Below are 11,936 nucleotides of genomic sequence, written 5' to 3'. Positions count from 1 at the left end.
GCCTAGATATTTGATCAAACACTATTCTGGGGGTTTCTGTGAGGGTGTTTGGGGATGAGAAGAACATTTACATCAGTGGACTCTAAAGAACATTTACATCAGATGCCCTCTAAAATGTAGGTGGGCTTCGTCTAATCAGTCAAAGGTCACAATAGAACAAAATGGCTGACTCTTCCCAAGTAAGAGAATTCTCCCTGCTTGACCACCTTCACACAGGCCACTGGATCTTTTCTGGCCTCCAGGCTCAAATGAAAACATAGGCTCTTCCTGGATCTCAAGCCTGCTGGCCTTCCTACTTCCTACAATAACTGTGCGATTGGATCCCCCGGTTCTCAGGCCTTTGGACTCAGAATGGAACTAAACCATCGGCTCTCCTGGGTCACCAGCTCACTGACTCATCCTACTGATCTTGAGGACGTGCCAGTCTCTGTAATTTCATAAGCCAATTCCTTATAATTAATCTGTCTTTATGTGTCTATGTCTATGTATTTCCTATTGGTTCTACTTCTCTGGAGAACTCAAATACAGAAATATAACACAGGTTGCTAACTTAATGGTGGTCATTTCTATGACAGGATTAAACACATCAAACACAATATATAATAAATAGTATAATAAATGAGCCAACTTTCATATCTTATGCATCAGATCATTCAAGAGCTATTGATTCTGCCTAAATAGCTCTCAAATCTATTCTCTCCTCTTGATCCCCCTGCCACCATCTCCTCCCATCCAGACTACTGTGACGATCTTTCTGACTCACCAATCTATTTCCCACACTGCAAACAGTGATATTTCTACAGAGGAGAAAGGACTGTGCCTGTGCTGTGCATTTACTGCATTAAGTAATTTATCACTACCCTTAGTATCAAGTTAAAGACATCTAATAGGGCTTAAAATTTTATTCTGATGAACTTTCAGTTCCTCAAATTCATGATAATATTTCCTCTTCCTGGGTCTTTCCACATCACTCTTCAAGTCCCCCATTTCTTTTCTCATTAGTGCCCATATACCCTTCGTGTCTCGGCATAATAAAACAATAAGGCAAAACAACTGTTTTATGTACTTTGAGTATGAATGCATTTACTCCTCACACAACTGTATCAAGACACAGCTGTCGGGACGCCTGGGTGGCTCAGTAGGTTCAGCCGCTGCCTTCAGCTCAGCTCATGATTCCAGGGTCCTGGGATCGAGTCCCCACCGCATCCGGCTCCTTGCTGGGCAGGGAGCCTGCTTTTCTCTCCGCCTTTGCCTGCTTGTGCGCTAGTGCGCGCCCACAGGCTCTCTGACAAATAACTAAAATCTTTAAAAAAAAAAAAAAAAAAGACAGGTGCCAACGTCACTGCACAGGGGATACTGAAACATGGAGCGTTTAAAAACTTCCACAAGATCCCAAAGCTCAACCTCAGATCTTTTCCTCCCAGAGCTCTTAAACCCTTGGAATCAACTTTGCCTTCTCTCTCTCTCTCTCTCGTGATCCACATCTGATCCAACAGCAACGCCTGCTGGCTGCACCTTCCAGGCAGACCATTAACCTGACCGCGACTAACCACGTCTACAGCAATGCAAGTCCAAGGAATCCTCATCTCCTACTGAAGTGCCGGTAATAGCTTCACTGATTCCGTTCTTGCGGCCCTCGGGTCGAACCTTATCGTGAGTTCCCAGCTAGAGATGCTTTAAAACCCAAGTCAGAACATGTTTTCCCTCTGCTTAAAATCCTCCAAGAATCCTTCGCCCCGAGAAACGACCAAGTGACTTACCCAACACAATGCCCACCGGCCGCCCAGCCTCTCCGCGCCCCGCCCCGCTCCCGGCGCCGGGTCTACCTTCCCGGTCTCCGCGCGGCACACTCCTCGAGAAAGCCAAGCCGGCTCGCAGGCCTTTGCATCCGCTGCTCCCCGCGGCCTGAAAGTGCGTGCCCCCAAAGGCCACACGGGTCTTTTCACGTCGCTCAGGTTTCTGCTCTAGCAACTACCTCTAAGGGTTACCTTCAACCGTGTTTAAAACTGCGTTCCAAGGGCGACACGAGTGCTGCTTAAGCTGTGCCCCGGGAGCCGATCCGCAGCTTCGGGACGCCCCAGGCCCCCGCCCACCCCTCCCCGGCCTGCGGGCCCTCTGTCGCAGAAGGCTCCTCTGCACCCAGGGAACAAGCTGCTTCCCAGCCCGGGGCTGCCACACTTTCCCAGTCGCAGCGCAGTCGCCGCACACCCAGCCCCCACCCGCAGGGGCAGCCGGTGCCGCCCCAGCGCGCTCCGCGGTCCTCACCCGGCACCAAGGCCAGCTCCCCAGCTCCCCGTCGCCTCCGCTCTAGGCCTGCGGGAGGACCACGGCTCCATGGTGTCCTGCTTCCGGCGCGCGAAGTGGGGCGGAGTTCCGCCCACTCGCGGCGCGCAGGTGCGTGCGCAGGCGGGTCTCCACCGCGAAGTTTGTCTTAGACTGAAAACGGGCCAGTTCGGTTTCGTGTTCCCGCGAAGAACTGGCATTTCTACTTTGCTCATTCACAGATTAAACACAGACACATTCTTTTCCATTTCTCCCCAATTTAAAAAGTCGTTAAACACAATGACAACACTGTCAATTTATTGCTTTTAAAACATTTTTTCATAGTATCAAGAATTGAATATTAAATTGAACAATGAAACGATGTTTGGATTGAAAGATTTAAGGTAATGAAAATTAAGTATATTACTATAAAAGTATAATCAGCCATACTTTGCAGTGAATGTAGTTTTCAGGGGGGGAAAAGCGTCAAGATATCACTTTACCAAAATAATTCTACAGAAGAAAAGAGAAATATCCCCTCTTGTTCATCCTACCAAAAAGTGTTTTTTATGGTCTTTGAGTAAAATAAATCCTATTTAAAAATCTAAACAAACTAATGTTTAATTAGTGGAGAGTTTTGAAAAATCATTAAATATATGAATTGTTTTAGGACGGGTAATTTATTCAGTGTTTTCAGCATTGAAATTATCACAACAAAAGAAAAAAAACACGTTTCATTAGGACAAGGTGAGTTAACATTTCTCCTTGGGTGCCAGAAGCTTGGAAGTATCTTTCAGAAGTAGCAATTAAATAAATTCACCTTAGAACCTCCTTAGGCAAACAAATGTAGTCAATGCAAATACTTTACTAATTAGAAGTTAACATTTTTTCTTGCACAGAAAACTCGTATGTCTGATTTTTTTTTCTTTCTAAAGAAGGGCTTATATATTTTTTAAAAAATTATGTGAAGGATAAATAAAATTTAAAAAGGAAATAAATATATCTCAATTTACTGCCCCTTTCAAACTCTACCATGGCTGGCTTCTTAAACATCACTCATAGTATCAAGGCTTAGATTATTGGCATTGTATTGAATAACCCATGAAAATCAAAATGTAGTTTACCAGAGTTTTAAAAAAAATTCAAGGTCTGCATTTTTAATTTAAGTAGTCTGCATCTTTTGGAAGGGGTAGAGTTGATGAGAATGAATAAAAATGCTATCTTATAGGACAGACTACATGTTGGTAATTTTATAAATCGATTTTCAAATTGGAGACTTTCATTTTCCAGGATTATCATTTTTATAAACAAAATGGTGGTCTGTATGTTTTCATCAGGTCCATTCTCAAGATATTCAAAATAAAAACTTCCTTTTCTATAGGATCTGCTGAGGCACTATTGCATTACAAGTCATGCAATACTTATTATGGTTAATACCATGTTATAGCATAAGAAAGCAGTTCTTAGCTTTTTGTTATGATGCTTTCTGCTTTTCTCTCTGCTTCTGCACATTCAGCAAGATATTACTCATTATTCTGAATTTTAAATAGAAAATTATGTGACCAGTGATTGTTCTAAACAATAAAAAAACCTACAAATGAGTCCAATAAACCCAACCCATAGTTTTATATTAGAAAAATCTATAACTTTAAACCATCATATGAATAAACAAGTAAAGAAAACCCCTAGGGGTGCCTGGGTGGCTCAGTTGGTTAAGCATCTGACTTTAAAAAAAATATGATTTATTTATCTTGACAGAGAAAGACACGGTAAGAGAGGGAACACGAGCAAGGGAGTGGGAGAGGAAGAAGCAGGCTTCCCGCTGAGCAGGGAGCCCAATGTAGGGCTCCATCCCAGGACCCCAGCATCATGACATAAGACAAAGGTAGATGTGTAATGACTGAGTCATCCATGATCTGAACCAAAGGCAGATGTTTAACGACTGAGCCACCCTGGTGCCCCTAGCATCTGACTCTTGATTTCAGTTCAGGTCATGATCCCAGGGTCTTAAAATTGAGCCCCAAGTTTGGCCCCTCACCCAGTGGGGAGTCTGCTTAAGACTGTCTCTCCCTATCCCTCTACCCCTCCTCAGACCCAGTCATGCTCTCTCTTAAAAAAAAAGAAAAAAGGAAATGCCTTTTTTCACCTATTAGACTGGTGAAGATCAAAAGGTTTAGGAGTACAATATTGTTAGTTATCTAGGTGTGTAAACTGGTACATCTTATTTACAAAGCAATGTTGCAAAATCTACTAAAATGTAAAAGCACAAAGAACATGTGACATTCTTAGACTTCTCCTGACCACCTTATCAAAAACATCTCCCTATTATTGTCTCTAGTTTCTTATTTTCTTCATAGCATGCTGCAATTAATACATATTTGTCTGGTATTTTTAAAGGTCTGTCTCCTTCAGTAGAATGTACAATTCTGTTGTGATTTCAAGGATCAAACTTCGCTTGCTCTCTGGCTTATACCCAGTACCTGCCATAGTGCCTAGCATAAAAAAAAAACACCCAATAAATATTTTCCTTTTAATCCAAGAACTCCACTTCTAGGAGGCTATTTTTAGATGATCCAAAGAATTCTTTTTGATCCGATAATTCTATTTCTAGTTAAGAATGCCGCAGATAATATTCTCACATATCCACAAAGATTTTCAATTCAGTACTCTGTAATTGTAAAATATAGGGAACATCTTAAACATCTAATAAAATACAGTCATTTCATTCAGTAGAATATTATAAAGCCATTAAAAAGAATAAGGCAGATTTATATGCATTGATTAAAACATCTCCAAGATTAAGTGAAAAAAGCAAGATGTAAGTCCATGGGTGAAATATGGTATGGTTTGTTGCTAAAGAAAGAAATATACATAATAATATTCGTAATAATAATAAAAGGTAACATTGGCTTTCACCAGTGCTCCCCAACAGTCTGGGAAATGCTCAAGGTAGTGTGCTCTGGTGCCAATTGAGTCATCTACTAGGATGAAGATGCCCTTCCACATTATACTGTCCTGTGAAATTCTAGAACCCCACTCGTTCACCTTAGGTTCTGTGGGGCTTAGTAGGGTCTTGAGCCTTGAAAAGGGAGTCCCCTTTTCAAATGAGATAGTTTGCTTAGTGATAAAATGAAGTCTTGGATTCAGGCAGATTTTACTGGATGACAATGAAAGCTTTATCACAGACCATGAGTGGAGCTCACTCTAAAATCTTCTCTAACGCAGGAGCCAGCCAGGCTCTCAATGTTAACTTTGTTGTCCATGAGGTCCCTCCTGATCTGATCTTTTCATAAGCTCCACCGACTTCATTCTTTATACCTTCTCATTTTTTCCCCTTTCTCCTCTTAGTCTAAAGTGGCACCTAATCTACTCTTTGGAAGACCCAAGCACAATGGACCTTCATCTTTTCTTTTTTAGACCTATTTTTATGGATAAACCCTATGTCCCCCTCAACAAGTATTCCCCCCCCTTTTTTTTAAGGTTTTATTTATTTGACAGACAGAGATCACAAGTAGGCAGAGAGGCAGGCAGAGAGAGAGAGGAGGAAAATCAGGCTCTCCGCCGAGCGAGAGCCCAATGTGGGGCTCGATCCCAGAATCCTGGGATCACGACCCGAGCCAAAGGCAGAGGCTTAACCCACTGAGCCACCCAGGCACCCCAGGTATTCCCTTTCTAATAGTCAAAAGCAAGCTACAAGAAAATTGTAGCTTTCAGCACATGCACTGTTTTTTAAGAAATCACTCAAAACCATAGTGGGCATTTGTTGGTTACTTATACACCTTCCCAACGTTACTCTGATTTTCATTCAGGTATCCACTTCTTCCCCATGTAGCCTATAAATTGACTGTAACCACAGTTCCAGAAACAGGCTTATCTCTGTGGCAACAGTACCTTTTTTTGAGAGTGGGCATGTGACCTGAGCTATTCCTATTAGGGTCAGTGTCAGAATTCTTGTTTGGAATGCCAAGACAGAAATGTTCTTTCACGCTTCAGAGGTGGACCAGGAAGTATATAACCAAACTCAGGACCTATGGAAACCCCTTTTGTTATTTAGGGAAACCAGACTAAGGAGGGAAATGACCCAGGGAAAAGAAAAAAGTCAAAGTCCCATAAAGGCATGCAGGACTTTTCAGTTACATGAACCAATAAATCTCCTTTATTTTTAGTTAACTCAGTCTGTTAACTGCAACCAGAAGGAGACACTCAGTTGAATCCTTTGTTCTTTCTGGGGTTCTTCTGGTCCTCTTAGGGGCAAATGAAGGGCTCCATGAAGCCCTTTGAGAGACAGAGGTCATGGTCAACAGGGAAAATAACCTTCAGTTAATAGCTCCAACCTTGATCCTGCAACACGCTTGTATATACACAGAACTTATGAACAGACGTAAAAGACATAAAAATTATTTCTTTGGGGGAGAAGAATCAGGGACTAGGATGAAAGACCTTTTATTAAGTCTCCAACTGTAGTATTTGAATATTTGTTCAGCCATGTGCACATATTAAGTTAAAAATAACAAAATAGTTAAAGAGATCTCAAGCAGCAGCTTTTTCTTGAAGGACTTCCTAACACGGTAGATAGACAGTAGATACAGTAGCACTGTATATATAGTAGATATAATAGCACCATGAAGTCTTTTCACACTATTTTGATCATATAAAACCGTTGTTACAAGTCGTGCTGAGCAACAGGAAGTCCTTACTCGTCATCTTTCCCTTTTGCCTTTCAGTACACCATCTCTCGGAAACTGGTAGAATCTTACTCTCTTCCGTCTCTCCGCCTGGTTAAAGGATGCCGGGGCTCTTCTCGTCCGCACTGTAGACCTGGCTCTCCTTGCGCAGCCGCACGGCCTCCATTCTACGATGCCTGCTACGCCTCATAACATAACCTGCGCATTCAGACGGCGCGATCTCTTCCCTGGTCAGCCCAATCTCACCTCTCCGTGGGATGCGCTTTCCAGCTTTCACGGACTCAGCCAGGGCCGCACCTTCCCCGGGAGCAGGGCGTGGCCGCCGTGCAGAGGCTTCCGGTCCTGCGAGACGAGCCCTCTAGGTGCTTCCGGGCCGGTCAGATCCGCGGTACCCGCCGCCTTCCATGCTCAGCCCAGACACCGTCCGGCGACGCCCCTGACGAATCTTTGAAGCTGGAGTCGCTGGATTCCTTTTTAGTCTTCTTACTCTTCTTCTTCTTGGTTTCTTCCCCCCCGTGTTTCTTTTTCTTCTCCTTCTTCTTGGCCTTTCTGGCTCTCTTTCGACCAGCGTCCGAGCTAGAACCCGTGTCGGAGTCTGAATTCCCCGCACTATGATCCGAATTCTTCCTTTGTTTCCTTTTGGGCTTTTTCTTCCTTTTTTCCTGGCTTTTCGAATGACTCGTCTTCTTCCTCTTTTCTCCGGAGCTGGCGTCTGAGCTGCTGGTCCGAGCCTTCGCCTCGCCGCCCGCCACGGGCTGAGCTCATCAGAGTCCGGCTCAGGCAGCTGTGGGGACGGCCCCCACCTCGGGAGCGCCCAGCTCGCCAATCCGCGCTCAGCCTCCGCTGCCGGAAGCTCCCCTCCTTGTCCTTCGCGGACTCCTCCGCCCACTGCCGGTCGCCCGCATAGTGGCGGTGACCGTAGCGGTACCCGCCGTCGTGGGCGGAAGAGGACGGGAGCGCGCAGCTGCGCGGCGCCGCGGCCGCCCTCGCGAGCTGCCGAGCGGGCAAGAGGCGCCGACGCCCGAGCCTCCCCACGGGGGCCGGAAGCCCTCGCGGCCGCGGGAGAGAGAGCGGGCACGGCCTCCCCACGGGGAGCGTCCGGCCGGCGCGGACGGCGGGCTCCCCGGCGAGCTGCGTCGCCACCTCCGAGAGCCCGCGGTGTCCTCGGAAGAGCGGGACCGGGACACCGGGGCCATGAGCCACGCCCTCACCGGCGACCGAGGGACCAACGCCGGGCAGTTACCACAGAAACAGCGCGGGCCGGCACTTCCCGCCCGCCCGGCCGCACGAGCGACTTCCGCTTCCGGCGGGTTGCTAGGCGAGGGGACGCCGGCTCGACCCGGACCGCGGGCGGAGCGGCGAGGCTGCGCCGTGCGCAGGGTCTGCGGCGGGGCCCTGAGCCCTCGCGACACGCAAACCAGGATTCGCAGCAGTGACCCCTCTACTGCTCAAACGTCTTCTGTGCGGCTTGCATCTTCGCCTTCCACCGTCTTGATACCCTTCACTCCTCCTTGCTCCCTTCGGCCCTCTTTATCACTGCCCCTTGGGGGACTTTGCCTGCTTCCCACGCTCCTTTGCTGATCCCTTAGAAAGAAGCCTGTCCACCATCTCCATGGCGGAAATAACTTCTACTTGTGAACGGCGAACCCCATCTGTGCCTACCGGGAGCAAAAATGTCTTTTGATCACTTTGTTTCATTTTTGCTTTTTTGTCTTCCCAAAGTGATAGTGTTATAAACATTAAGTTTTTTAATGAAAGAAATTACAGTATTTGATTAGAAATTTAATAAAAACTTAATTTTGTTAAAAATAATACATTTTTTTGTAATCAGGTCTTCTAATGGGAAGAAAATAAGTTGAAGAATACCATTTTGCTTAATTGGGTTTCTACCATTGCAGGGGAAACACAGCCATAGAAAATATGTAAATCAACATGGATGTGTTCTAATAAAACTATTTTTAGACACCGAAATTTGAATTTCTGCAAATTTCACGTCACAAATTTCTATTGTTCATCTGATTTTTCCTCAACAATATGAAAATATAAAATAATTCCCTGCTCATGCCCTACAAAAACAGGCAGTGGGCCAATTTTGGTCTGCAGACAGTAGACCCCTGACTTAGTAGAGAAAGCAGTGGTACAAAAAATACACAGCTAGGAACAAAAATAAATGCCAACCATACCTTTTTCAGCTATTATATTCTTACTTTTATGTATAGATGAGCAAATATTCATTCAGATAGAGCACTAAAATGTTTTTGAAAATCTTTTTATAAAATATGGTAGTTTGGGGAGCACGTGGGTTGATGTGTTAGCCAAGAGTTGGTTAAGCATCCAACTCTTGATTTCAGCTCAGGTTGTCCTCTTGGGGTCCTGGGATCAAGCCCTGTATTAGGTTCCACGCTCAGTGGGGAATCTGCTCAAGGATTCTCTCTCTCTCCCTCTCCCTCTGCCCCTAGCTCTGCTTGTACATGTGCTCTCTCGCAAATCTTTTTTTATTTAAAGGAAATAGGTAGTTTTTAAATAGAAATACATTCTAATCATCAAGAAAATAACCAGATGTTGAAAGCTCAGATAAAATGAAATTGCTCTTATAGGTAATATTTTACTATCTTTTTCAAAATTTCTCAAAATTGTTTTCCATAAATTTCCCCCCCAATTTTTATTTTAAAAGCTTCCAAACCTACAGAAAAGTTAAACACCTGTAAAGGATCTAGGTAAAATCCTTTACCTAGATTCACTGATTGTCAGGATTGTGGTTCTTACTCAATTGAAGGAAAATTAGACATTATGAAGCTTCACTCCTAAATACTTCAGTAATCAATGTCTAAGAAGGACATTCTCCTTCACAATCACAATGCCATTTTTCCTCTTAAAAACTTTAATATTATTATTAAACGTTAGGTGGTGGTGTCTAATATGTAGGATATGTTAAAATTCCTCAATTGCTCCCATAATGTCCTTAAAATGGGATTAAAAATCCAATTAAGTTTCATGCATTGCACTTGATTGTGATTACTCCTTGTTCTGTTTAATGGAGAATGGTTTCTCTCCCTACACTCCCACTTCCACTTTTTAAAAAAGATTTTATTTATTTATTTGACAGAGGGAGAAATCACGTTAGGCAGAGAAGGGGGGAGTGGAGAGGAGCAGGCTCCCTCCTGAGCAGAGAGTGGGATTCAGGACTCCATTCCAGGACCCTGAGATCAAGACCTGAGTGGAAGGCAGAAGCTCAACCCACTGAGCCACCCAGATGCCCCCCACTTCCACTTTTTAAAAATTATTTGACACAGTTTTTCAGGGTCCAAGATGATGTTTTATAAAATGTCCAACATTTAATTCATCTGATAATTTCCTCTCCTCGTGATTAGATTTAGGGTAATTCTGTTTGGCAGATTATACAGAAGAAATATACTTTTTGCAGTATCTCATCAGAAAGCATGTCACATTATGAAAAGTATCACAATCTATACTTATGACTAGGAAATTGCTAACAAGCAAATTATATAGAACTCTGAGGACAAGCTGGAATTAAACATCCCTCCAAATCACTTCATACTTGCTGCCTTACAAGTATTTAGTGACCTTTCCTCCGCAAGCGACAACAAAGGCACTCACACTGAGACGGACACTGCCTGACAGTGCGCGCTTACACACAGTGCTCTGAACGACATTTCACGGGGCGCTTCTACAAGGGGTAGCTTATCGGATATGCCCGTGGTCGCCTAAGTTTATGCTGCGAAGAGCACACCAACACCTCGATTATGACCGCAGCCCGTTTCCTAGCACCACCCCTGATACGGGCAGATGCAATGCGACTAAAAGAAGACAGCTGATTCTTGAACAACACGGTTTGAACTGCGCGGGCCCCCCACCCCCACCCCGGTATTCCGCGGTTTTATAAGAGTTGACAGCAAGGGTCTCAACGCATTTATTGACAACTGCACACCCCAGTCTGCACGGGCCTTCTGCTGCCCTCTGAGTACCTCGGCAGCCCCCAGAGCCCCAGGAATGACCACCCGGTGGTCGTGCCCAGGCACAGGGAGCACTCGGCAAGGCGGCGCTCGCACGGTGGCCGTGGCCGCCCCAGGGGCATCGGGGGTGCACCTGCAGGCGGGAAGGCGGGCTGCTGAGCCCAACCTCCAGGCCGGGAACACCACCCGGGAAAAGCGCTGCCCACAGTCTGGGGCACCAACACGCTGGGTAGGCGGCGGACGGGTTGTTTGTTTTTGCAATGAATGTCCATGCAGTGCAGTATTGTAAATGCATTTTCTCTTTCTTACGATTTTGTGACAGGAGGACTGCGCCAGGGCCAGCGCCCCTAACTGCGGGCTGTTGAAGGGGCGACCCCACAGTGGTTTTAAAGCCATATTCAACCTCTTCTCTGCGCATTCTTATTTTGTAGTGTGACTTTCTGTGTTTTTAGGTATTGCCTTTTGATTTCCCCCTGATACATTTCTAGGCATCGTAAGGCCAAGAACCACACTTTTCTTTTGTGGTTTCTCCCAAACTCCACTTTGTATCTGGTGTGAAATCAAATAAACACAGCGGGCTGAATGAATGAACCAGGGATTCTCTCGCAAGGGAAACAACACCCTTGCTTAAACGTACAGTTTCTAGGAAAGAGACTGGTAATGGAAGTTAGAAATAAAGGGTGAAGACATGAGGGAGACTCCTAGCAAGGAGGGGAAGGGGCAGAGAGATAAATTAAAAATGTTTACTGGACAGAGCAGGGACTAGGACGAGGTGAGAGAGACACTGAGGGCCCAAATTAAAGGACACATCCACTGTCTTAAATTCTGTGACCTAAATGCTTCTCTCACCTTACCCTACTCACAGCTCTGTAAACAACAGGTGTAGACAAAGAAACATCCTGTTTTTCCCGATGCAACATATAAAAGAAATTCTGTTGAATCACCTATAGTCTCACACAGAGGATACAGAATTAGGAAAAACACTGTATAGTTTTGGAACTATATACAGTTCATG

At 45.0% G+C, this 11,936-nt stretch overlaps 1 pseudogene; it reads right to left on the bottom strand.

The window, feature by feature from the left end:
- Window positions 1–6,291: 6,291 nt before the first annotated feature.
- LOC131832961 (NKAP-like protein) lies at window positions 6,292–10,985 on the bottom strand (annotated as a pseudogene).
- Between the last annotated feature and the right edge of the window lie 951 nt (window positions 10,986–11,936).

This window comes from Mustela lutreola, chromosome 6 (genome assembly GCF_030435805.1).
Source record: "Mustela lutreola isolate mMusLut2 chromosome 6, mMusLut2.pri, whole genome shotgun sequence".
Classification (NCBI taxonomy): domain Eukaryota; kingdom Metazoa; phylum Chordata; class Mammalia; order Carnivora; family Mustelidae; genus Mustela; species Mustela lutreola.
The sequence above is the reverse complement of the archived record's forward strand: the minus strand, read 5'-3'. Positions and strand labels throughout refer to the sequence as shown.